The sequence below is a fragment of the Emys orbicularis genome, chromosome 2, assembly GCF_028017835.1.
Source record: "Emys orbicularis isolate rEmyOrb1 chromosome 2, rEmyOrb1.hap1, whole genome shotgun sequence".
NCBI lineage: Eukaryota > Metazoa > Chordata > Testudines > Emydidae > Emys > Emys orbicularis.
The window spans coordinates 78,382,686-78,408,497 of record NC_088684.1 but is presented as its reverse complement, the minus strand read 5'-3'; positions in this window follow the sequence as shown (position 1 = coordinate 78,408,497).

The following is a 25,812-nucleotide window of genomic DNA, read 5'->3' as shown; positions in this document are numbered from 1 at the left end:
GCATTTTGGTGACTACAGGCACCCATTTTGGAAAATGTTGTTTCTACCCTCTCTATGTCTTAGTTCCATTAATTGTAAAATGGGGATAACCACATTTACCTACCTCATTTAGGGCCAACAGCCATAGTCCAATGAAGTAAATGGGAGCCTTTCCATTGATTTAATGGGGCTTGAGATTGGGCCTATATTTGTAGTCAGCATTTTGAGATTTATGGATGGAAGCTGTAATATTTTTTAAATGCAAATTATTAGCAGTAGTTATAGTTGTCATAATATTCATCCCCTTTAAACTCAAATGAACTGAAAAGAATTAAAAGGATTAAGGAAAAATAGGCCTCCCAGAAATTTAATATTACGTCCAGGGGCAGATTTTACAGATGCATATATTTTAATGGTGTATCTCAGGAGCTCCCAATCCTCTTTGGTTACTTCGTCACTTTCCAATACTCTAGGAAAAAGGAAAGTGTCAAATTTTATTTTAGATTTTAGAGTTTGAAATCACTACCACCCAAATACTTCTGCAATTGCTCTGCAGGTTCTTCCCACCCCTGGATACTGATAATTAGCTGATGAAAAGTCAGGTAAATTAATATAAATCTTGTGTAAACTGTGGGTCTGAGGTGCTGACAATGAATTAGAACAGCAATGCTGATTTGGTATTTATTTTTGGGAGCTCAAATATCATTTGCTAAATGCTTTTGTGAGTCCAGATCCACTTGATGGCTTGGGGAAAAGGATTTTTGTGAATCAATGACAGCATAGGAAGGAAGACAATGTTGTCAGCACAAAAGAGTGTAAAATCAAAATTGTCTAGTTGTGTACATGGTCGTCTACCATCAGACTTTCATTTTGACAGTCAGGTTTGTTAGTTTGTTTCTTTCTGTCAATTTCAGTCTTAAAAAGAACAAGGACAAAAACCCCTCCACACCAAACACCCCCGGTGTCCTAGACATATATTTAAAAACACAATACCATGAAAATTAAGAAATGTATCTGATCCAAAGTAGTCAAATTGGTGAGAAAATGGAATCTCTGTCACCCAGGAAATATCAACATTTCAAACGTTGTCATTCTGAATTGGAATGAAAACTCAAAATTTCTTGTGAACCAGAAATTCCAAAAAATGTAAATTTAGAAACATCCATGGGGTAAAAATGTTTTGTTTAGATCTCAAAATATAATAATCAGAATATAATATAAAATATTAACTATAATATATATTACATATGCATCAAATATTATATTACAATTAATATTTTAAAGTAATATGAACGTGAAAACAAAACACATTGAATTGATAAAGTCTAAACAAAAGAGTTTTACTTTATCAAAAGAAAGTGTTTGGGCATTACTGAAGCAAAATATTTTTGATATTACACAAACAAAACCATTTGTTTAGACTTTCCCACTAAAATTGACAAAGTCCTATGAAATATTTCATTTCTGGCAAAACTGCACTTTCCCGTGGAACAAAGTTCTGGCAAAAACATTTGGACTAACTCTACAGAATAGCAGCACTTCTTCTTCCCCCAAAACCTACCACACCTCATCAAAGGTCTCATCCAGCTCCCACTGAAGTCTATGGGATATTTTCAATGACCAACTCCCTAATTGACACAATATGATTTAAAAACCCTATCCCTCACACTACACTTTGCTATTAATCAGAATTTTTACCTTCAGGAGACAATACTCAAACAGATGCCTCCCTGGGAGGTCAATACAGTCAAGCTTTTTTCCAGAACAATCGAATGGAAAGAAGCCCCTTACAAAGACTAGTTTACCAGGTGCCCGCACTTTTATAACAAGGGGGATCCAGCTTAAGAACCTCTGCTAATATCAACTGGGACAATATGGTTACAGCATAGGGTGAGAGGCAGTCTCTCAAATAGGAAGCTCCCAGGACACTTATGGCTATATATATTAAAAGCACTACCTTATACTCTACCCAAAAATGAATAGGCAGCCAGTGCAGATCCTGTAGCATGTCTAATGTGCTGATGGCAAACACTCTACATATCAAGCAATGTGAGATATTTTGCACTAGCGTCAACTTCTGAATGGATTGAAGATGTAGCTCCATGAACAGCACATTGCAGTAGCCCAGTATAGAGGTGATAAATGCATGAACCTTAGTGGCAAAATCTTTATCCTAAAGGAAAGGCCATGACCTCCTTACCAGACACAGATGAAAGAAAGCCATCTAGGTTACTAACCCTGTTTGATCATCCAAATGCAGCAGGGAATCTAGCCTGACCTCAAAGTTACAGACTTTGTTCACAAATGTTAGATGTGCATCTTCAAAAGGGCTGTGATAACTTTACCCAGCCCACCACCATCACCTTAGAACAGACCTTCAGCCAGCTTGTTTTCATCCATCACCTAATCATGTATAGTCACTGGGAAATGCATTTGACTGTAGCAGTATAAAACTGGATGTTATCAGCATACTGAAAATATATCCGCACACAATGACCTCCACTCTCCTAACAGCCTTATATACTGACTGAATAAGAGGTCCTTATGGTGCTTCATGTGAGAGATCCCTTGGCAGCAGAAAAACAACTGTCCTGGTCTGTGAAAAAAGAAAGAGTCTGGTGTCAGGGCAAAAGCCATTCTCACACTGTGTAGGATGAGGGTGACTTGAGGTAGTAAGTAAAGGAGGTTCTTCGAGGAGTGTCCCTGTCTGTGCTCTGCTTTGTGTGGATCTGTGCCCCTGTGTTTGCAATCAGAGAATTTCAGTAGCAGTGTCTGTCTGGGTCACATATGCGCTGTTCCTGTCTTGTGCTGCCTCTGGTGGTTACATAGCGCTGTGTGACCAACCCCCCATCCTCACCCAGTTCCTTCTCTACCGCTCTTGGCTAGAAACAGAGCAATCAGCAGCACCTCTGCGTTTTATCTTTAGCGTAAGTTTTAACTTTAGAGTACCGTATATACTCATTCATAAATCGAATATTTTTGGTAAAAAAGTGACGCATCAAAGAGCGGGGGTCGGCTTATAAATGGGTCAACACCAAAATTTGGTTATTTTAAACTCTATGGAATCATTGAATTGAATATCTAATACATTGTTGTTTTGTTTACCTGGAGCATCTGTAGGCATGGAGCCCCTCGGCTCCCTGTGGCCGCAGTTCGCCGTTCCCAGCCAATGGGAGTGCAGGAAGTGGCGCACCATTGGCTGGGAATGGCAAACCGTGGACACTGGGAGCTGAGGGGCTCCATGCCTGTGAACGCTCCAGGTAAACAAAATGTCCAGGCCCGCTAGTGGCTTACCCTAATGGGCCAGGAGCCAAAGTTTGCCAACCCCTGAAATATAGGGTCGGCTTATGAAAGGGTCATACAGTTTTTGCTATTTTTACCTAACCATCTTGGGGGGGTCAGCTTATAAATGAATGGGCTAATGAACGAGTATATACGGTACTAGTTTTAGAGCCCAATTAGTAAGTTAGTTAATAGTTAACTACCCTACCTCTTCCGCATTTATTTTCTTAAAAAAAAAACCCCAACAACAACTTTTTTTCTCCTTTTAGGAATTTAAGCTTTAGTTATTAGTATACCCCTTAGTGTAATATAGTTACCCTCTTTCATGGGAGAAACCCTATTCTAGGCAGCATGCCCAGCTCCTTGGGTTTTAAATGTTGCCTCACTTGCCGGTCATCAATCCCTGTTTCTGATGGACATTCTCAGTGTGTCTGCTGCCTGAGCAAAACACACATCCCACAAAAGTGCTCCCACTGCCATAATCTGAAAGTTTGCATCAGGAAAGTGAAGGATTTACAGCTAAAACATCTCATGATGGAGAAGTCTCTGTGCCAAGCATCTGATCTGGGATCACGGATCCCTCCTGGGCACTGATCTCCAATGGCAGCATCTGACAGATGTTCCCTACCACCCTCTCAGAGGAAGGAGCACTCCTTCAAAAAGGCAACAAAAAAAACCAGGCTCCAACCTCCCCTTCTCGGGAACTCACCAAAAAGAAGCATTCCCCGTCCTGTCAGACCCCTTTGGTACACCTCTACCCCGATATAACACTGTCCTCGGGAGCCAAAAAATCTTACCATGTTATAGGTGAAACCACGTTATATCGAACTTGCTTTGATCTGCCAGAGTGCGCAGCCCCCCCCTCCCCCCAGAGCACTGCTTTACCGTGTTATATCCGAATTCGTGTTATATCGGGTCACGTTATATCGGAGTAGAGGTGTACCAACTACACCCAGCACGTCCACCTCTGAGGCAGTGGGACAATCCAGTTCTGTAGATATTGTAGGAGCCAAAGACCCTAAGCAGGCAGGCTCAGACCAAGGCACAGAGCACGACCCTTGGCACCAATAACTGCGGTAAAGGCATCAGTACCACTGACAACACCCTCCTCGGTACTGATGTTCTCTGTACCGCAGCAGTGTATCCAGCATAAAGACCTTTTAGTCTCATCAGCCTCAGAATCTCCACTCCTTGGTACCGACATTACTCCAGCACGCTCGGTACCATGCCAATTTGCAACACCAATCAGATCAGCTCCTACTTTATCCAGAGATGATGATGTAGCAGGGAAAATCTACTCCTCCCATCACTCCTTGCCTATACAGACAGCCACAGACCAGGTCCACTAGAACAACATCAGTACCACCTCAGACGTGAAACTCAAAGATGGTACAGACACCCGTGGTTGCTGCCAACAAGCAATTCCTATCATAGCATATCAGCAACACTACCCTAAGCCTCCCAGTCCACACAGGGAGAGGTCAAGGCACTCTCCCTCTGCACCCTCTGAATCCCCAGAAGAGGCAACTGAGGATCTGGAGGAGACTTTGGATGAGGAAGTCACCCCAGCTGCCAATTTTTCATCCTCCTCCCTGGATGAAGCTATCATGCCCATATCATCCATGATGGGGGATGACTTTAAATAGTTCCAAGAACTGTTTAAATGATCACAGACTTGTTGGAGATACTGCTGGAAGAAATTGGAAAGTTCCAACATAAGTTGTTGGACATCCTCCAGACTTCATCCTCTTCCAAGATTGCCCTCCCAATAAATTAGGCTTTCATGGACCCAACCAAGACCATGTGGCAGACCCCAGCAACACTTCCACGCACTTGCAAAAGAGCGGATACCATCTGATCCCATTCCACCCAGTGTGGTGAAACATCACATCGGACATATAGGTATTAGAAATCATTGAGACTGGCTATTCCATCCAATTTACCTCCATGCCCCCTCCCCACACTCCTTCCCTATTCCTCTTCAGGGACTTTTCTCATGAGCACGTATTGTGACAGAAGGCATCTCATATGCTGGGTGTAATAGAACCAGTACCAACACAACACAGAGAGAAGGGTTTCTACTCACATTATTTTTAACCCAGGAAAAAAAACGGAGGATGGAGCCCCATTCTTGACCTAAGAAGGCTCAACAAATTTGTGAAGACCCAACAATTCAGGATGGTCACGCTAGCAATGATAATTCCAGCACTTGAATGAGGGGAATGGTTCTCAGCCCTTGACCTCCAGGATACATATTTCCATATAACGATTCATCCTTCACACAGGAGGTTTCTCAGATTTATTCTGGGAACAGATCATTTCCAATACCAAGTACTCCCTTTTGGTTTGTTTGCGGCTCCCCAGGTATTCTTAAAATTCCCCGTGGTGGTAGCAGCTTACCTCTGCAGGCAAGGAGTCATAATATTCCCCTATCTGGACAACTGCTTACTTAAAGCCTTGACTCAAGAAGAGGCACTAGAAGCCTCCCAAAAGACAGTAGCTCTCTTCACATAGCTGGGTCTACAAATAAATGAACAAAAATCAATGTTCACACCTGTGCAGAGACTGGAGTTCATCGGCGCCTACCTAGACTCTCTGGAAGCTACAGCCTTTCTACTTGCTCACAGATACCACTCCAGTCAATCTAATTGCTATCATGCAAACCAACTCACAGACATCGGCCAGGACCTGCCTCCAACTGTTAGGCCATATGTCAGCAATGACATTTGTTGTCAAGCATGCCAGACTACACATGAGATGCCTGCAAGGCTGGCTCAGGACAGTGTACATACCACACAGAAATGGTATAAGCAAGTGCCTTATGATGCCAAGCAAAGTAAAAAAATCTCTATACTGGTGGACTCAGCCACACAACATTTGCGCAGGAGTTTCCTTTTCACAGACCTCTCCATTGATGATACTCACAATGGATGCTTCTCTGCTAGGTTGGGGAGGGGTGCATCTGCAAGGCTGCTGGAATCAACATTACACATAAACCCACTGGAAATATGAGCATGCTCACACTTCCTACCCATGATCAGGAACAAGACCATAAAGATGCTGATGGACAATGTGGCTTGTATGTTTTATATAAATTGTCAAGGAGGGGCATGGTCACACTCCTTATGTATTGAAGCAGTGCAGTTATGGAATTGGTGCATCTGCCACAACATCGACAACTCAGCCTCTTACCTACCAGGATTGCAAAACACCACTGCAGATGCACTGAACATACATTTTTTTCCAGAACCGCAAGTGGGAAATGAACACCAGGTACCTAAAGTAGTTTCCTCATTCAGCCCATCCATCTCCCACCATTCTTCCCCAAACCCCATGAAAATAAACCAGAAAAAATGCTTCACACCCTGGATGTCCGAAGGGCACTAGCATTTTACATTGAGAAGACAAACTCCCAATGTTATTTCTTTCCATCATAAAATCATCTAAGGGGGACGCCATATCCAAACAAAGGCTGTCCAAATGGATCTCCAGCTGCGTTGACCTATTATATTGCCATCAACAGCTACAACCTCCACCAGGGACTTGCACACACTCCACAAGAGCACTCTGCCTCGATAGCCTTCCTCAGCAACATCTGCTGTACATCTGCATGATGTACATCTGCAAAGCATCCACCTGAGCGTCCACCACAACTGCAACGCTGAAGCCCCTCCCTTCCACTGAGGGGCACTGCTGTACATTCACCTAAAGTGGAGCGCCACAGGGACAACTCAAAGAAGAAGAAAAGGTTACTCACCCTATGCAGTAACTGGGGTGCTTCAAGATGATTGTCCCTCTGGGTGCTCCACTACCCTCTACTTTAGATTTTTCACACCAGACACTCTGTGGTAGAGAGGGAACTGAGGGGGGGGGGGGAGGTTGGTCACACAGCGCTATGTAACTGCCAGAGGTGGCATGAGACAGGGACAGTGAATCTGTGACCCAACCAGGCACTGCAACTGAAATTCTCTGATTACAATCACAGGAGCACAGATTCACCTGAAGCGGAACACCCGCAGGGACAACCATCTCAAAGAACCTCAATTACTACAAGGGTGAGTAAGCTTCTTTTCATGCATAATTATTTTGCAGTGCAATATGCGGTGATGTGTAGGTTTGTTATTAAGCATATGCACTAAAGGCCAAATCTAATGCCCAGCTCACTGCTTGAGTAGGGCTGGAAGCAGGTCATTTTCAATTATGAGTCCTTGACTGTGGAGACTATGCCCTAATTTGTGGGCCTTCAGATCAAAGCTGAATAACCTATTTGTTCTTCCAGGCCTTTTCTGAGGATGGGTAAATAAATATATAGAATGGTGAAAGAAATTTAGCTGAAGAAAAACAGCATGTGTGAAGCATTGTCAGAAGAGACTCTGGGAAGCTTTTAATTTTGGACATATGGTCTAATTAGCATTTGCAGTTACAAAGTTTCTGTGTGCATTCAGAGTACTGCTGGGTGCATTTAATCAACCAAAATAAGTAAGGACCAGAGTGAAACCCTGACTCCACTGACTTCACCCCAGGATTTCTCCCCAGATTATTCTCCCTTTACATTGAGTAGTCCCTTACTCCACAAGTAGGCCCACACTGTTATCAGTGAGTAAGAGTGGCAGAATTGGGATGTAAATACATATAGGTGACTCATCTTGTTTAAATATATGTCATATTAGTTTTCTGCAGTTTCTGTAGCCATGTTGGTCCCAGGATATCAGAGAGACAAAGTGCGTGAGGCAGGGCCACCCAGAGGATTCAGGGGGCCTGGGGCAAAGCAATTTTGGAGGCCCCTTCCATAAAAAAAAGTTGCAATACTATAGAATACTATATTCTCGTGGGGGCATGGGGCAAATTGCCCCACTTGCCCCTCCCTCTGGGCAGCCCTGGCATGAGGTCTTTTATTGGACCAGCTTGCATTGTTACAAAGAGCTCAAGAGCAGGTTTGTGTGTACTTGTATTTTTATGTAACCGATCGTGTTCACTATACAAATTATGATACTTGAAGGGAGTGGATTCCGTATAATTTCACAAGTGTGATGTATGTTTTTGAGCTAATCAGTAATCAATTTAGGATAAATCCAAAACATAAGGAGAAAATCTCTAATATGTATTCTGTATCGCTGAGAATTTGCTAACTGTGTTAGTAGACTGCCAGCTTTTGGAGTACGAGTAATGGGTCACATATGTCCTGTCAAATATGTTATAGTAAATTTGCTATAGCTAACAGTAACATCCCTAGCAATCTTGGTGAATGAAATCAACACTGGTCACTATAAGGGTCTCATTCAAGCTCACGTAAAGGCAGTGGAAGGATTCCCATTGACTTGAACAGCCTTTGAATTTTGGCCCAACTTGTAGTGGACCCTTACCCTCCGCAGAGACATTCTACCCTCACAACACTTGCAGTCTCTAAAGAATAAGAGGTGCATGCAGTTAAAGAGGATGTCCTGATATCCTCTTGAGAGATTTGAAAAAGACTGTTCTGAGATCTAACTTAATAGATGGATTCTCCTTTTTTGTACATACTATAGGAAAGAGACTATTCGATGCTCATACTAAAAAATGCTGGGCAAAAAGCAGCAAGCACTGTTTTATCTCAGAGCAATAGATGTGTGTACACAAACACAAAATGTAAATAACAGATTATTTTATGAAATATGCTGCATGGCTTGACAAATATGTAAACCCTTATTATGAATGCTCTGCCCAATGCAAATATTTTGCATTAACAGCATAATGATTTTCCATCCCAACAAACTTGGTTTAATAAACTGCACAGCTCCCATCTCATTTACTCATCCACTCAACTGAAGTGAAGAAGAAAAATAATTGAAAGGCCAGTAGACTTTGAAAACACGCTTTATTGAATTTATTACGATTTTAAATAGAATGAAATTAAAGAAGTGCTATGTGCCTTGGTTTGGTTTTTGTTCACAACTGCATCACATATATTCTCTTATGAAGATAACTCATAAATAAGCGTACATTAGTTTTCCATTGTTTTCTTTTCCTGTCACAACTGTTGTCCTGAGAAGACAACAAGGTTGTCTCTTTTTCCTTGCCTCATGACAATCTGTCTCCAGAATCCGGTATCAAGACTTAAATACTCCATGTGTCCTGTAAAGAATACGTAGCAAATTCTATTGCTGTGACCTTTTCAGTATTTGGTGTTTTGACTGACTGTCCATTCCAGTCACAGGTTGCTGAGGTTGTAAACAGGAAAGGATAGGAATGGCAAGCGAATCAAATTACAGAATGCTAAAAAGGTCAGAGTAGTACCATTTATATTACCTTTCACAGAACAGATGAAGCAGAAAAAGTTATACCTCAGTCTCATGACAAAAATTGTAATGAATGCAGTAAACAGCACCAATTACAAATTCACTTTTTGTCAAATAGTTGTGCTAAGAAGAGGTACTTGTCCATATCTAATGTCTAATATCTAATGTCTACATCTCAGGCTGTAGGCATATGGGTCTTCCAAAATGATGACTTTTGAAACCTGTTATTTTATCTGAATACCATTTAATTCAGAAATACATTTTAGTGAATTCTTTCAAAAAGTATTCACAAACATTTGTTCAAATAAAAACAGTGAATTGGCATATCATTCCTCGCAACCACTTTTATTTGTTTTCTATGAACATTCACATTAATGGGTTTTTTTTTTTTTTTTTTTGCAATTCATAGTCAGCTGGCATAAATTATTGAAGCCCCAAGACTGCTCTAATTTATGCTGGAACAGGCATACATGAACCCACATTACTGGGGTTTTGTAGCCAGCTAATGGTCCCCTATCATACCTACGCTCTTCTACATTGAGTGGATTTTGATGCAGAAGAGAATCTGCCCCCAAAATATTTATATTAGCACATATTATATTTATCTTCTTAATATACACCTCTACCCCGATATAACGTGACCCTATATAACACGAATTCGGATATAACACTGTAAAGCAGTGCTCCGGGGGGCGGGGCTGTGCACTCCAGCGGATCAAAGCAAGTTCAATATAACACGGTTTCACCTATAACACGGTAAGATTTTTTGGCTTCCGAGGACAGCGTAATATCGGGATAGAGGTGTATATAAAACTGTCTGCAGGTCTGCCCAGGGTTCTGTGCTTGCTACATAACATACTCACCCATCAACCACTGCCTACAGTTGTGAAATATATAGGATCACAGGAGTGCAACCTAATTCCCAAATCTTCTTTTTGATTTTAGCAAAGCTCTTTCTCCTGGTTAAAAGGGCAAATGTATAATCCGGGTATAGCACATACCAGTTTTAAATCTTTTGTATCCAGCACCAAAGCTGACCAGACAGCATTAAAACTCTATTATGAACAGGCAGCAACTCAGCTCTCAGAAACACAGTTCCAGCAGTCATGTCTGCAACAGATTTTTCACTGGTACTATACAGATGAATGTGATACAGGACAACCATTTAGTACCTGGCACCCTTACTTCCTCAGGTATATGAAAAAGAACCACTGGGTCACCTGATTCCATTCCCTTTAGGAAAACAGCCAGATGCAGATTTGTGATCTCTTAGCTTATTTTTCAAGGCCAAAGTGTTTGCTGGGATTCAACTAAATTTGGAGAAAAGATTTCTAACAGGAAGGGAAGGATTTTATTTTATCCAAATCAGTTCTCTTCTCTTCCCTGTTTATTCTATCTCCTATTTGTCAACCATTCTCTCAGAAGTTACTTTTAAGATATGCATGAAAAGAAAAAAACATGCATTTACTATGGCATATTTAATTTGATTTGCAATGATCTAAACTAAGAATACTATGCCCTGGCAATCTTATATATATCATTGCTCTTCTGGCAAGAGTTGTGATAAGCACCCTAATGGTGATCTTGAATGAGAAAAGCACATTTTAACATGTTCAAGAATATACATATTCATTTGGATTGCATCAGTACCATTCTGCATATATCAAAACAATCAGTGAGGTTAAGTGAAAAAAGAGTTTTCTTTATTAAACAGTGCATTGCTTGAAACATGAAAAATACACAGGTCAACAGAAAAGATACCCTTATTATTATTATTTATTTAACATTTATGCTACAGCAATGTTTTCAACTGATGGGTCATGACCCTGGGGTTGTGTGCTGACAAAAGAATCAGGGAGGTCATCAGGAATTGACAATTTTATTACAACCAAAGCAAAGAAAATCTCCCTCCTACATGCCCTGCACATCTTTACCCTTTAAGGTCAAATAGTCTCTTGAAACATACTCACAAATAAATTATATAGGCTTAGCATTGTTATCACTGATCCATGTTTTACTCTTGCATTTCTAGTATAGGTAAAAGGGTCATGAACATTATTTACTTTGAATAAGGAGTCACCAATCTGCAAAGGCTGAGAAATGCTGCAATACAGTATCACCCAGAAGCGCTGAGATTAAACAAAGGATGAGGCGGTCTCTTCCTCAAAGAGTTTACAATGATGAAAGCACATCCATTCTGATCCTATTGCCCTCTCTTTCTGTCAGCCACATGGGCCCATGTTTTCTACTGGCTTAGCTAGATCAACGGTGTTTCTATTTTCCCTTTTCCCACTGTCCGTGGTCCTCCCATGGTATCTTCTGGTCTCTTCAACCCTCAATAATGGCATAATAACAAAGAAAAAAATACATTGCCCAAGTGGGATAACACATGCCCTGCCTCCCCCAGCAATCATGGTCACAAGTATTTCAAGTGTAATTCATAGCTGTAGGGTTTTTTTAATCGTTTTTTTTCTTTCTTCAGGGAAAAATGATAATAAAACCTTCCTTTTTCTCATTCTTTGCTTCATAGCATTTTTAATAAATAAAATACAGTAATGTCATACAACCTTGCTAGGTTTTCTCATCTGTTTTCCGTTCACAAAGAGAAAAACATGGATATTTCAGTCTAGATTACTTTCTATTTTAGATTAAAAATACAAACAAACAACAAACATAAAATCTCCAACCCTAACCCTAAGTAGCTTACTCTGTAAAATCTTCAATTTTGGATTGTCTCACAGACTGGCAGGCAGACAGTCCTTTAGCAGATGGGCGGGCAGATTTATTACAGCAAAATGAATCATAGCTACATGCACCAAATTTTCTATGATGCTTGGTCCATATTTTCAAAGCGAACATATGCAATTGTGTACATTCATTATAATCTCCTAAACTATGCATGCAAATACCAAATGTGCCTAACTGGCTACTTGCATGTGCTAATAACTGATTTACAGGTGGAAACTGGGTATTAGCTTTCATAAACTAGGTAAATGCAAGTTGATTTGCATGTGCCTAATTTTGGAAATCTGCCCACATAGTTATACAATTGACATACGAATGCGCTTTTTGCTTTAGTTGATGGTAGTGGCAAATTTGCTCCCCTGTTCATACTTGGTGCCTGGCTTAAAGGGGATCAGCAAAATGATTGTTTACAAAAGAAATAAAAGTATTTCAGGTAATCTTAACACAGGGTAAAATTCTCTCTCTATGCAGTACCATGAAATACCTTGCCCCTATAAACAGATAAATATCCTGAAGATTAACCTATGGGGTGTCATCCCACTATTTTAGTGCATAGTGGGGTGTTACACCACTGGGAATATGTGATCACCCATACTTCTGAAGTTCAGAACCTTCTGAAATGGGAGCCAGATATAAATTACACAGGTGCTGAAATGTCCCCATTTCGCTTGGGGCCTTCATCACCTATTACTAAAGTGTTTTTCATACATTGTTTTTCACTTTAAACCCTGAAGCTGTTTCTACTCTATGTGGCTAGTTTGATCAGTTGTTAATTTTTCAGCATGCACATGGGTCATAGCTATAACTAGAGTTGGCAATATGTAAACATTTCTTCTCACTTTGGAAAGTGTAAGGGCCTGGTGCTGCTGCTATCGATGATTTCCAGAGTTCTCAGGTTTTCTGAATGAAGGTTTATTGTATTAGCAAGTCTTAAAATCTTACAGTACCACTAAGTCTTACAGTATTGCAAAGATGCCAGTGAGAACTTGTACAGCATGGGTCTGTAGTATGCACTATGATTGAAATTCACTTCTGTGCAGAGGGGTCCAACAAGAACTATATACAATTTAATCCCACTGAAATCCTTAAAGGAGAAATTGACCCTCTAATGCCCAGTAATTTGGCTGGGCAGTGTGAGATTGCACAGGGGAAAGGATAGAGCAATACTTCCTCTAGGCCAGTGGTTTAACAACTCATGAACCCCTTTCACTAAAATGTCAAGTCTCGTGAAACCCTCCCCCCCCCCCCCAAACGAATATTTCCATGGATTTTCTCCCTTACCTCAGCATAAATTATAAAAGCATTGATCTTGGAAATATAAAATTTGTTTTTATGACATGCTTATTACACACTATTTATTAATTATTATTTATCATTACAGTATTTTTATTACATTATGAAAATGGCAACACTTTCCCAAGATCTCACTTTTGTAGCTTGTGTCACTTTTGATTAAGCCTGTTATAAGACAAGGCTCCTATCAGAGGTGCCAGTAGAAAAAAGGGGTGCGGGGTCAAAGCCAGAAAAGTGGGGAGCCCATGGGGGCCACTGGAAAAAAAGGGCAGGGACCCATGGGGTGCCACGCTGACGTGGGGGCGCCACGTGACCCTCGTCACCCCCTCATACTGGCGCCTCTGGCTCCTATGTTTCATCAAGGAGTATCTGATGTGAAACAGCATGAAGGTATTTAAGAAGCCAACTGAAAGAGTTCCTCCTACACAAGCATTCAGGTCTTGAGCAGTCCAGGCCAACAATGCACGTTACAGCAAAGCTTAAACTTGTTCTTCATAATAATTTCAAAACAACAGTAGCAGCCTATTTAATTTTATAAACAGCAAAAAATATCCACCTCCCTTTCTATTTCATAAAAGGAGTCTTGAAGTTTAAATCTCCTCAGTGTGATAGATGTGCTTGCTTTGATCTGCTTAGCTCTTGGAAGTCCCCAAGACTCCGGGCTGCTGGCCCGTGCTGCCCAGGGTCCTTATGGACAGTTCTGTCTGCCATTAGGGAATTTTTTCCTGAGAACCCCCTGTAACATTTTGTGAACCCCCAGGGGTTCACGAACCCCAGTTTGGGAACCACTGCTGCTCTAGCCTGTGAAGTTGCAGCAGAGCTGTTGTGAGGTGGCTATTCCAGCCTAATTTCTGGAGCAGCCACTGCAATCTTACAGACCCTCTCTTCTGGGAAGGACTAGATTTATGGGGGTGAGGGAGAGGGGGATGAAGATGAAGCACTCAGGTTCTAAACACCTCCAGAGAGGCAACACTCCCCTGGGGATGCTCATGTATACTCATTCTAACTGGGTTTTCCTGAAACCAGCAGACAAAGAATGGGCTTTTGATATGAAAAGTCTGGGTTTAAACTGACTCAGGGCCTTCTCTATGATCCAGCAACTGGACAGGACTCCGTCAAAGGGAGTGGAGGGGCAACGATTACAGAAGGGTTGGAAAGACTTTAGCCTACTAGGGCCCCATAAGACTGATGGATGACTCCTGGTATATTTAGTGTGTGTTTAAATCTGTTTATTGTCCTTATGATGTTTTCTTCATAATGCTTTTACCTTAAGAATGAATGTACTTGGTTAGGAAGAGTTGTGTAGTAACTTGCAACTGTTAGCAATACCCAGCTCATAGCCTGTGGTGAGAAAGCAAAGCACAGGTACTGGCCGCTAGGCAGACTGAATTGCTAGGGATATCACAGCGTAAGGAAGGGCCCTGTGCAGCCTTAAAACCCCCCGGTCAGAAGGGCGGGAGCCAAGAATCCCAACCCAGAGAGAGGTGATGGCTGTAGACCTGAGACCAGACTAGGCACTCATGTAGTGGACCATGGAGGAGGGTATGCAGGCAAAATTCCCCCGAAACTGTGAAACATAGATTCATAGATTTTTAAGGCCAGAAGGGACCATTATGATTATCTAGTCTAACCTCCAAATTTCACCCAGAAATTCCTGCAGAAAGCCAAGATCTTGTGTTTGCACTAGAACATATTTGCTTGCCTGTCAGTGCAAGTAAGTGTGTGTGTGTCCTTGCTTATTCCAAATATAGAATCCCCACTGCGTATGGCCACAGTATAAAAGAAGCATCTCTACCTTCAATGAGCCTTGATTGATTACACAATAATTGGTGGGCAGAAAGGGGAACTGGCTCTTTTAGTCCCAGAGTCCTTGTTGAATAGAGAATTGGAAGGAAATTCCATCCCTGACTTCCTGCTGCAGGCCCACTTCCCACTGGTGGAGAGGAGTGCTACTCAAGCGTGGGAGCTCATCCCAAAATGGGCACAGGGGATTGGTTGTAGGCCACCTGGTGGGTGCAGGACCTCTTGACTTGGGCAGTGGCGGTGCTGGGGAAAGGCTACACATCTTAGGCAGAGGGTTCATGTTGTTGCTGCTACTGCTAGAAGGATTAGCTTCTAACACAGCTTGAATCCAGGGCTGGGAGGTTGGCCCAGAAAGCAAGCCAGCTGCACAGTTTCAGCCAGGCTGGAAGAGTGGTCCATACCCATGAGCAGAAGCCCTAACCAGTGCAGTGATCATGGGGACAGACACCCGATAATGCACCAGAGTCACAGGAAGACAGCGGACCCCGGAGGTTGTGGAGATAAAACAAAGAATCAGAGACTGTGCAAGATAAATTCAAATGTTTGAATACAGGGGATCAGAGCATTATATTTCATTTAGAAACAACCAGAGAAATGTCTTTTCACATCAATCTTTTTTTTTATCCTTAGCTTGAATATCAAGTGAGACATTATACAAAATGAAGTATGTCAATGCCTTCAAGACACAGAGTATATCTTACACAACGAGCGGCTATGAGTCTCAGAGCCCAGGTCCACAGACTCAGTCTTTTGGGTCTTGTGCTATGGCACTTAAAACAGCTGTGTAGATGTTGCAGTTTGGGCTGGAGCTTGGGCTGTAAAGCCCAGCCTCCATCCTAGGCTTCAGAGCCAAAACTCCAGTCTGAGCCAGAATATCTACACAGCTGTTTTTAGCTACCTGTTGACTCAAGCTCTGGGATTCATTGCCACACAATGTGTAGACCAGTGGTTCTCAAACTTTTGTATTGGTGACCCCTTTCACACAGCAAATCTATGAGTGCCTCCTCCTTATAAATTAAAAACACATTTTTAAAAATATTTAACACAATTATAAATGCTGGAGGCAAAGCAGGACTTGGGAGTGGAGGCTCAGACCCTCCATGTAATAACCTTACAACCCCTGGAGGGGACTCAACCCCCAGTTTGAGAACCTGGGGTGTAGACACATCCTCAGAGACTGATACACCCTCCAGTGACTTTTGCAAATCATTTTTTTTCAGTTTACAAAGGGCACACAAAGAAAGAAAATTCAAAATATTCTAAGTTAAAAAGTCAAGTTAAAAAAAGGACTCTAAGTATGCAAAGCATAGAGCCTTTTCCTTTATACAACATTTACGTATGTAATCTCAGCTCTGCCACATTGCATACAGAAAACTGCCATCTCATAACAGCAAGACAGGTCATAGGAAGGAAATACCTGCATGGTCACATCAGCAGAGAGAGACATGATAAGAATGTGATCCTAAAACAAGCAAGTGCCAATCAGAGCTCATGGAAGAACTAAAGACCTGATTCTACATTACAATTCAATGGGAATTTTGGGGTGATAGAAGCACCTAGTTTACTAATCTGTTCCCAAATTCCAACCCATGTGCCTTGATATGGAGAATCCCACATACCTCTTGCTAGGATCCAACCTTTTAGTTTCCTTCCACAAGCTTTGAGGAAGCAGGAATTTACCACAAATAAATGCCACTCTCAGATATATGCCAATGACTTAATCTGGGGAGGCACAAAACCACAATTCTTAAAAGAGACTATTAAGGAGCCCTGCCTCCCATGCCTACTGAGTGTGACTTTCTGTCCCCCTCTAATGGTGGCTGGGCCGTGTATACTGTTTGATAAATCTGCTACAGCCTTTGCTCACAGAACTCAGGCAATAGGGCTATATGCTTTAAGATTCCAACACACAGGTTCAATCCCTCATGCTAACAGTGAAGTCACACACAGCTACAATAAGACTAGAAGTCCTCAATGTTCAGAAAAATAATAATCCTATATTAACTGACAAATAGTACAAATGGCACTCCAGCCTCAGTCCCAAATAGGATACCTCCTTCCCCTTGGGGTGATGGCTGATGCGTGGGTACAGTGTGAGATTGGCATGGTAATTCCTGTTCCGAAAGGCAAATCCAAAAGATACTAATTATTCAGATGGCTGCAAAGCAATTTATAATATATAACTGAAGGATTAAATTAAGGGTACTTCTTTAAAACCAATGTACACTGGGGAGGTGAAGGGGATCAAGATAGTTTGACAGCTATGCCAGGCTTGGGTGATCTGTGTGTGTTTAAATGACTCTTGTTAAGATCTGCTAAAGTTAGAAATGAGAGAAATGAGAGAAAATGGCAACATACTACTTTGCTGATTTCAGAGGCTGTTTGAAGTTTTGCTGTTCAGTTTATATATATAAACCTCACCGGCAAACTCTTTTTCAAAAAAATAAAAAATGCAATAAATGGGGGGGGGGGAAGACAATGTAATTTTTCAAGGCTGTCAGTTCAGCACCTACGAGGAGCATAAATTCACATAAATTTATCTCCTTAAAAGGAAAACATAACAAGTTGTTCTCCCATCTGAGGTTTCTGCATTTTCAATTTCAGTTGCATGTCTGTAAATAAGGATTAGAGTTTCTGATTTTTTTTCTTGCTATTTTCATTGCACTTTTTTATATTCTGTATTTAATTCATTTTGCCACTTTCTATTCTTTATTTGTTTCGGTAAGGCTAGATTGTGGAGTTATCGCTAGCACTGAGTAAGGGGCAATGCATGGTCATGCTGCCCCAGGAGCAGACTGGGGACTCTAAATCCCACTTCAGCCCCTGCTTCCTCACTTACTTTCCCCTTTACCTGCCACAGATTACTTTCCCCTCCACCCTGGCTCAGCCATGTTTATGAGCTCGAGAGGTGCTGGGTTTGGGGGGCGGGGATCAAAGCTCCCTGCATACCCGCTCCCTGCCACTTGCACAGAACTCTCCCTTCTATGCCGTAAGCTGCAATGCAGGTAGCCCACACAGGGAGTAAGAAAGCATGTAGGAAGGTCTTGCCCATTGCCACTACTTTCAATTATTTTTTTCTGTTTCTGTCTTTGCTTTTCTTTGTCCCGTTCTCGTCATTGTTTTTTCTTTTTCTCCCCTTCATTTCTTCGTTGTGCGTTCTCATTTCCTCTTTTATTTTTTCTCTCATTTTCTTCCCTTACTCTCTCCTCATGTTTTAACTCTTCTTTGCTGATTTCTTTCTAGTGCCTTTTCCCACTTCTTTTGTTCTCTTTAGCACTCCAGCCCCTCTCACTGTTTTTTCCCCCACACCCTTTTCTTTCATCCTTCCTTTCTCTCTCAGCTTGTTTGTAACTAGATGTTTTCCTCCCCGTTGGGTGGCTTTTTTGCACAGCATCACAATAAGAAGCTGTTTTCAAAGTATTAAATGATCCTGTGAAAAGGCATTGTAGAGTTCATGTTTATTGTCTCTCTTTTATTCCATTTTGTATGTGCTCATCTTACAGCTGGAAAGATATATTTTTTTCTGACTACCAGCCCTGCAAACTCAGTCTGGGATCGGAAACTCAAACTGGGTTCTAACCTGCTCCCATTTAAACAGCTAAAAGAGTGTCTAGATTTTCAAAACTTTTTCAGCACCTATTATACTATTATATTCAATAAGAGTGGTTGGGTGCTGAGCATATTTGAAAGTCCGACTTCTTCATTGAGGTCACTAAATGAAAGCTGAGCTCCTTTGAAAATCTGGCTTCTCATGTTCAACTCCTAGGTCATAGTCCCTTGCTTATGATGGGCCACATGATTGTATAAAGTGACCTTCTGCGTGCAATACTTTATAGGTGCTTTAGTGTAGTGCATTCTTTAAGATATTACCTCAAAGTATCCTCTTAAAATTTGTATTCCAAACTGCTTTGGAAGATAGTTCAGATCCATGGGAAATTCATAACTAGACCACTGTTATTTTTCATCCCATTTCCATGTACTATAGATAGCTTTTACAAAGTAAACCATCACACATACAAAGGGAGATAGGGCTGCAGTAATGATTAAAAAAATGACTAGAGCATGGCTGGCACAGAAACTTTCCATCCTTCTTGAATATCAACGGTGTGCCAAAGTCATGTTCTGAGCCTCAATATTTTAGTAATTTACAAAATGTATTACCTTTACCAAAAAATGTAAAATGTCATAGTACATGAGAGATCAGAAAAAGATGCAGGCTGTCTATATACAGGCAGAGGTGGTTGTGGAGAAAAGTTTGGGCAGATTTGTAAGTAGTAGCTAAAGGGAAAATTATAAAAATCCAGTTCCTCTCCTGGGCCTGTGTGGGAGAGAGAGAGGAAAAATACTTCTAGAAAAGCCAGTTTCTATACAGGTAAACTCTGATTTTATGAATGTCAATTTCATAAAATTCTCTATAATACAAAATGCCTTTGTCTTCTCCATGATGACAGCAGGCTATCATGCTGTATGTCCTCCCTATTATATGTAAACTTCCCTGTAATCTTCCTGCACAAAATCCATTTTACACAAAGGATGTGGAGCCAAATATGGGTCTTGGTTACACCCATACAATGCCAATCAACAGTGCAACAGGCAAAATCTGCACCCTAAATTCTGAGGCCCTCAGCCTGCGTAGTGCTAACTACCCATATCTCTCACTGAAATCAGTGGTGGGTGTTCAACACCTCTTAGGATTAAGCTGCGTTTAAGTAAATGTATGTGCCACAGGACACATGGTGCCTATAAGGGTCTGATGGTAAAAGCTTAGGCATGAGGGCCAATTAGACCTGGTGTAACTCCAGTGACTACAGTCGTCTTGCACAAAGGCTGAATTTGGCCCCTAACATTAATAGGAACTACTATCAAAGGGAGACCCCCCCCCTTAAGTATACTGCTGAGGCAGGACTGTGTTCAACTATAATGGCATTATAAAGCTAAGCAATAAAAGCAGTTGCCCTACTGACTAACATGAAATATTAGGTTGGTGGAATAAATTACATCTTATGCTCAATTCACTGGTAAATTGCATTAGGTATACAGTGTGGGGGGCAGAGAATGCATACTGAGTAAAAAGCCATGTTGTATCATTTAATTTCCTGGAATACTGAAAACTGTTCTTTGAATGTTGTTGGTGTGTGAAATCCTCATACCTACATAACACTTTGGCTTGTTTCAAAAAGAATGCCTCATTATCATATCACAAAGTATCCTCGAGCATAACAAAACAGTCACCCTCTTGTCTCTCACACAGCCTCTCATTTGTTTAGACAGATTTAATACCAATAGTTCTGAGTCAATGTCTGGAAATGTTTCTAAATGAATGACCACCAATTTTGCACGAAGAGTTCTGTGGGGGCAGGCAGAGTGGGAAAAAGTAAAGTGTTCTGAGCAGTGTTCAGAGATCTATAAAACCTACGTGCTCAGTTCAGCCAAGGTCAGTTTGTTCTGTCTTACTTTTTTCCCCTTGTTCTCTTTTATCGTCTCTCACTGATAAGGTCTATCAGGCAAGGGTTCAGAAACCAAAAGTGAGGGCCCCACCATGTCTGTTGTTGTTGGAATGAAACAGGCATCTATTCCAGGTCTTAAATGGCTTTCAATTCCACTGATGCTGAAAGTGCCTGTTATCTATAACTTTGTCATTTAATGGGTCTTTTATCTAGACTTGTTCTAAGAATAGCAAACAAGTGAATCATGTCCAGGGCATAACGGGCCCTCAAACGTAAATTATAAACCCCAGAGCTTAAAAATGTAAGTAAGCAGACAAGAGAGATAACTTTTTGACTCTGAAGATCACCAGAATGCACATCAAAAAGTGAATAGTGCCATTTAAATAGATACCCAGGGCCCCATTTGGCTGAAATGCCCTTTGTCTCTTATTTTTATTTTCTTTCTTTGCTATTCTGTTGCCCAAATGCTTTGTTTCACTGTTTGCTGCAGTAAATACACAGAGCAGAATCAACAGCAATTTGATGCTTTAACTTCTGCTCTGTAAATTTCATGCTCTCTACAGGACAATGACTAAAGTTGACAAATATTTTCTAAGTTGTCACATACAATCACACAGCTTCTTATGCTGATTTTATTTTTGTCCAAGGACTGTGGCAACAGATGTTAATGTGGTATAAATGAACACATCAATTTTCTCGCACCTGTGCTGACAAGTGTTAGAGAAGTTTGCTTGAGTTCGACATGCTATCTGACCTCTACCTGTCTCTCTCCGTTACATCAAGTTACTGTACTTTCCTATCAAGGTTTCTGTATCCTATTCTGCTGTAAAATATGGTTTGTTTCTTAGAGTTGAAAAATCTTTTATGCTTGGCTCACTAGTGAAACAATGGTCCAAGTTCTGTACCTCTGAGGATTAGCAAACAAACACACCCATTCCTTCTTTCCAAGTGCAAAAAAGAGACCATGGGCATCCATTAAAGGTATGGAAGTTCTTCTCTCTTTTGATTTGTCAGTAGGGATTCTTTTTTCTTTTCTTTCTTTTTCTGCCATCACAGTTACCTTAATTATTACTTACATGGAAGCTATCTTTAAGCAAAGGCCCAGTTAATGCTATTGAAGCATCAGCTTCACAATTAGTATGCTAACTAAACCACCAGACAATGTTTAAAATTATGTTTGCAGATTTTGTCTGGTGTATGAGCACTGCTGAATATGGCTAGCAAGAAAACAAGAATTCCATTTTGCCAAATATGTTGAGGTTTTGACATTTGTTTTTATTCCACAAAGGAATACAAATGAGATCTTGCAAAACTTTTAGTGGAAAACAAAAATACACATACTGTATATGAAAGCACAAGAACATGCAATCTCCACCCCAGAATAATCTGTTAGGGGACTCACCTGGGACATGAGAGACCTAGGTTCAAATCCCTGTTCTGACTCAGTCCAGATGAGTTGCCCTAACCACAGGACTTTTGGCTACTCTGGGGCAGATCTCTCTTACTATTCCATTGGGGCCTAAGAAAGCTTCCTCATGAAAATTTAATCAAAACTGTTGTTTCCACAAAAGGTTTTGAGGAATTTGCTTTTTTCAGCTCAAAATCATCAATATTTTGTTGAAAAATTCCCAGCCAGCTCTATTCCTGATTACGTCATGACACTTTCAGCATAATGAACTTGTTTTGAAAAAATCCTAGTTTTGTGCAAAGTCATAATAACTTAAATCCCACTAGCTGAACAGTGAAGTGGAGAAAACAACAGATTTCATTGTCTTTTCCCCCAGTCTGAAGCCAAACATTTTCTTTGTTTCGATGTGCAATTGTAATTCTCTTAAACACAGGAAACAGAAATTGCTTATGATATCAGCATGGGAATCAAATGGATTCTCAGACCCTGCAGAAGTGTGGGGAAGTACCCATTAGCAGTAGCACTAACAATGGGATATTCATCTGTTCCCTAGGCTTATTAACAGGTTTTTTTTCCTCATGATGTTTGGCAAATCTATATTTTTAGCAATAAGAACAATTTTTGTAAAAATAAATTCTGTATATATTGTATTCCTAAGAATAGACCATCATTTATTTGAGTTAGCACTGACATTTTAGGAAGATTCAAGAGGCAATTACAATAACAAAGAAAGCAACAGAAACATGATATGTGCTGAGTTACATGTACAACAGTAATACAATGTAATCTGTGAGCGGTACTGGTATGGCCCCTGCAATAGAGGGCTGGGCAACAGAAGCTGAACCAGCCCTCTGGTCACTCCAACTCCAGTTAGTGATGGATGAGATCATCGTCAGGCTGGAGAGAGCTAGAAAGCTAATTAACCCATAGACAAGGGGAAGAAAGGGTTGGAGACCTGGGACCCCATAGTTAGTTCCAAGATAGATCACCTACCTTTCCTATCCTTGACCTAGGGGACTGAGGTGGTTGTAAATATGGTGCTGGACAATGCTGCAAAGGTGGTGGTGGTGGGGATGCTGTAAACAAGTGTCACATGGTGTTTATAAGCAGAGTCTCCTAGTGGTCTGTGTGTGCAGAAGAATACAGGAGTGTGCCCTGTTACAGCCCCAATTACCATAATATCTGAGAACCTCACAATCTTCAATGTATTTATTCTCACAGCATCCCTGAGATAGAAAAATATTATTTCCATAGGGGACTGGGGCACAGAGAGACTTAATCATACAGGAAAGAGCAAGGAATTGAACTTGTGTTTTTTAAGTGCTAGGTTTGTACCCAAGCTACTAGAACATCCGTCCTCCCCAGTGTTTAAGGCTAAAGGGAGCCATAGTTTTAAGGATCTTTGCAGTCTAGTATATGCATAGTTTTTGATGCTTTGAATGTCCCCCTTAGGTAGGGAGACTCTATTTCTACTCACCCTCTAGGGTCTTATTCTCCATTATTGTTGACTTATTCTCACAGGGAGGAGGGATAGCTCAGTGGTTTGAGCATTGGCCTACTAAACCCAGAGTTATGAGTTCAATCCTTGAGGGGGCCATTTAGGGAACTGGGGTAAAAATCTGTCTGGGGATTGGTCTTGCTTTGAGCAGGGGGTTGAACTAGATGACCTCCTCAGGTCCCTTTCAACCCTAATATTCTATGATTGCCCTGCACATTCAATAGTCATTTATACCAGTGCAAAATTCATGGAAAATAGATGTAAATTGCTAACATTCTGCCTTGTCAATGTTTTGCATCAATTTTTCACAAACTTTGCACTGATGTAAATGATTACACAACAAGCCATTTAATGAAGAATCTGGCCCTGCATTTAAGATATTTACATGTCTGTGCAATTAGCGTACATACAGCAGCTACTTTCTTTCATCACTGAAGTGTTACACTTAGGAGGCTGTATGTATCTGCTGAGTCAATAAGCTTATTCTAGGATGTCCTTTATATTAGAGGTCTGAACTGTCATAGATTCTTAACACTACACATTGTTAAAGTAACTGCGGCATTGCCTATTATACTGGGGAAACAAGCACTTAGAGCGTAAGAATGGCTAATATAATGACCCTGAGAAAATGCTCCCACTGAAGTCAGTGGGAGGAGGGATTTTGCCAGTGGCTTCACTGATAGCTGAATAGGAACCCAAATAAGTAATTTAACTCAATGAGGTCAGAACTGCAAAAAAATTCTCTTACAGTGCATAAGGCTTCCAATTATAATTGGAAAAATGTAAAGGTAATATATTTTACCATCCTTTGTGCTGACGTGGCTCTCAGCTCAGATGCCTGCAGTGACCTTGTTTGCCTTTGGAAAGCTATGACTTCTAAATGTTGTGACATTTGCTAGTTCTATTATTTTTAGAGTGAGCCAAAACAATGGAAATGCCCACCAAAAAGTCATGGAGTTTTGTTTCCTTTTTATGTCAAAGCACATTGGCGAAGTCAATGGGGTTTCACCAGTGTATCTAAGAGAAGAAATTGGCCCAATCTCTATATTTTTTCCCAAGGGAGACATAGGCAGTTAGACAGATGGAAATGTGAGCTGTATTAGCCAGAAATATACTGTTATGCACAGTCCTGTAGACAGGATGAAGACCAAATATGAATGAATGCTGAGAACATTTATTAATTTTACGTGATAAGAAAAAACTCTTTTACTTGCTATGCCAAATCGTCACCTGACATTAATCAGTGTAGCTTCATTGATTTCAGTGAAGTCAATGGAGCTATGCCAATTTATACCATTTGGGGTCTTGTCCGTATTGTTCCTATCCACAAAACATTAATTTGCATGATATTCCTTTTCCACATGGTCACAGACGCGGTTTATGTGATTAAAAGTTTATATAGATGTAATCAATAGTAATAATAGCCTCTTAACCTATACAAAGGTGAAAAACGTCAGACCTAGTTCATTCGTGCATACAAGAAATAAAAAAAAATGTTTCTGCATGTACCTCTTTTAAAAAGTTTCCATATATGTATTGCCTTTGCATAATTGGTGCATTTCAGATTTATTCACTGAACAGGCTAATTCAACAGACAAGTTGTCATTAAATTTCACTAGATGGAGGTATGCTGGATTTGTATGCTTTTAATGGGTGCAATTCTTCATTAGCCTTCATTGTAAAGGATTTCACAGCACATACCAATGCAAGAAATATAGATCAACAAATGGACTGCCTACTCTACACTACATAAGCCCACATTTGATCTGAGTGATGGGAATGGTCCCTGATTATAGTATTAAAACATGGAACCCAGATTTTTAATTTAGAAAAGTTTCAATGTATCTGTAGTACAAATTTTATTGCTCCCGATACTGATCTCACTCGCAAATGTAAATCAGGTGTAATTCCGCTGAAATGTGTACATTTACATTGTTGTAGAAACAGTGTGAGAACAGAATCAGACCCATTGCCTTTACTGTATTCATCTTTTCTTAGGAAGTACTATATAAAAAGGGCCACATTCATATCTGCCAGGAGTGGGTGCAATTCTACCGAAAACAAAAGTGGAGGGTCACCACT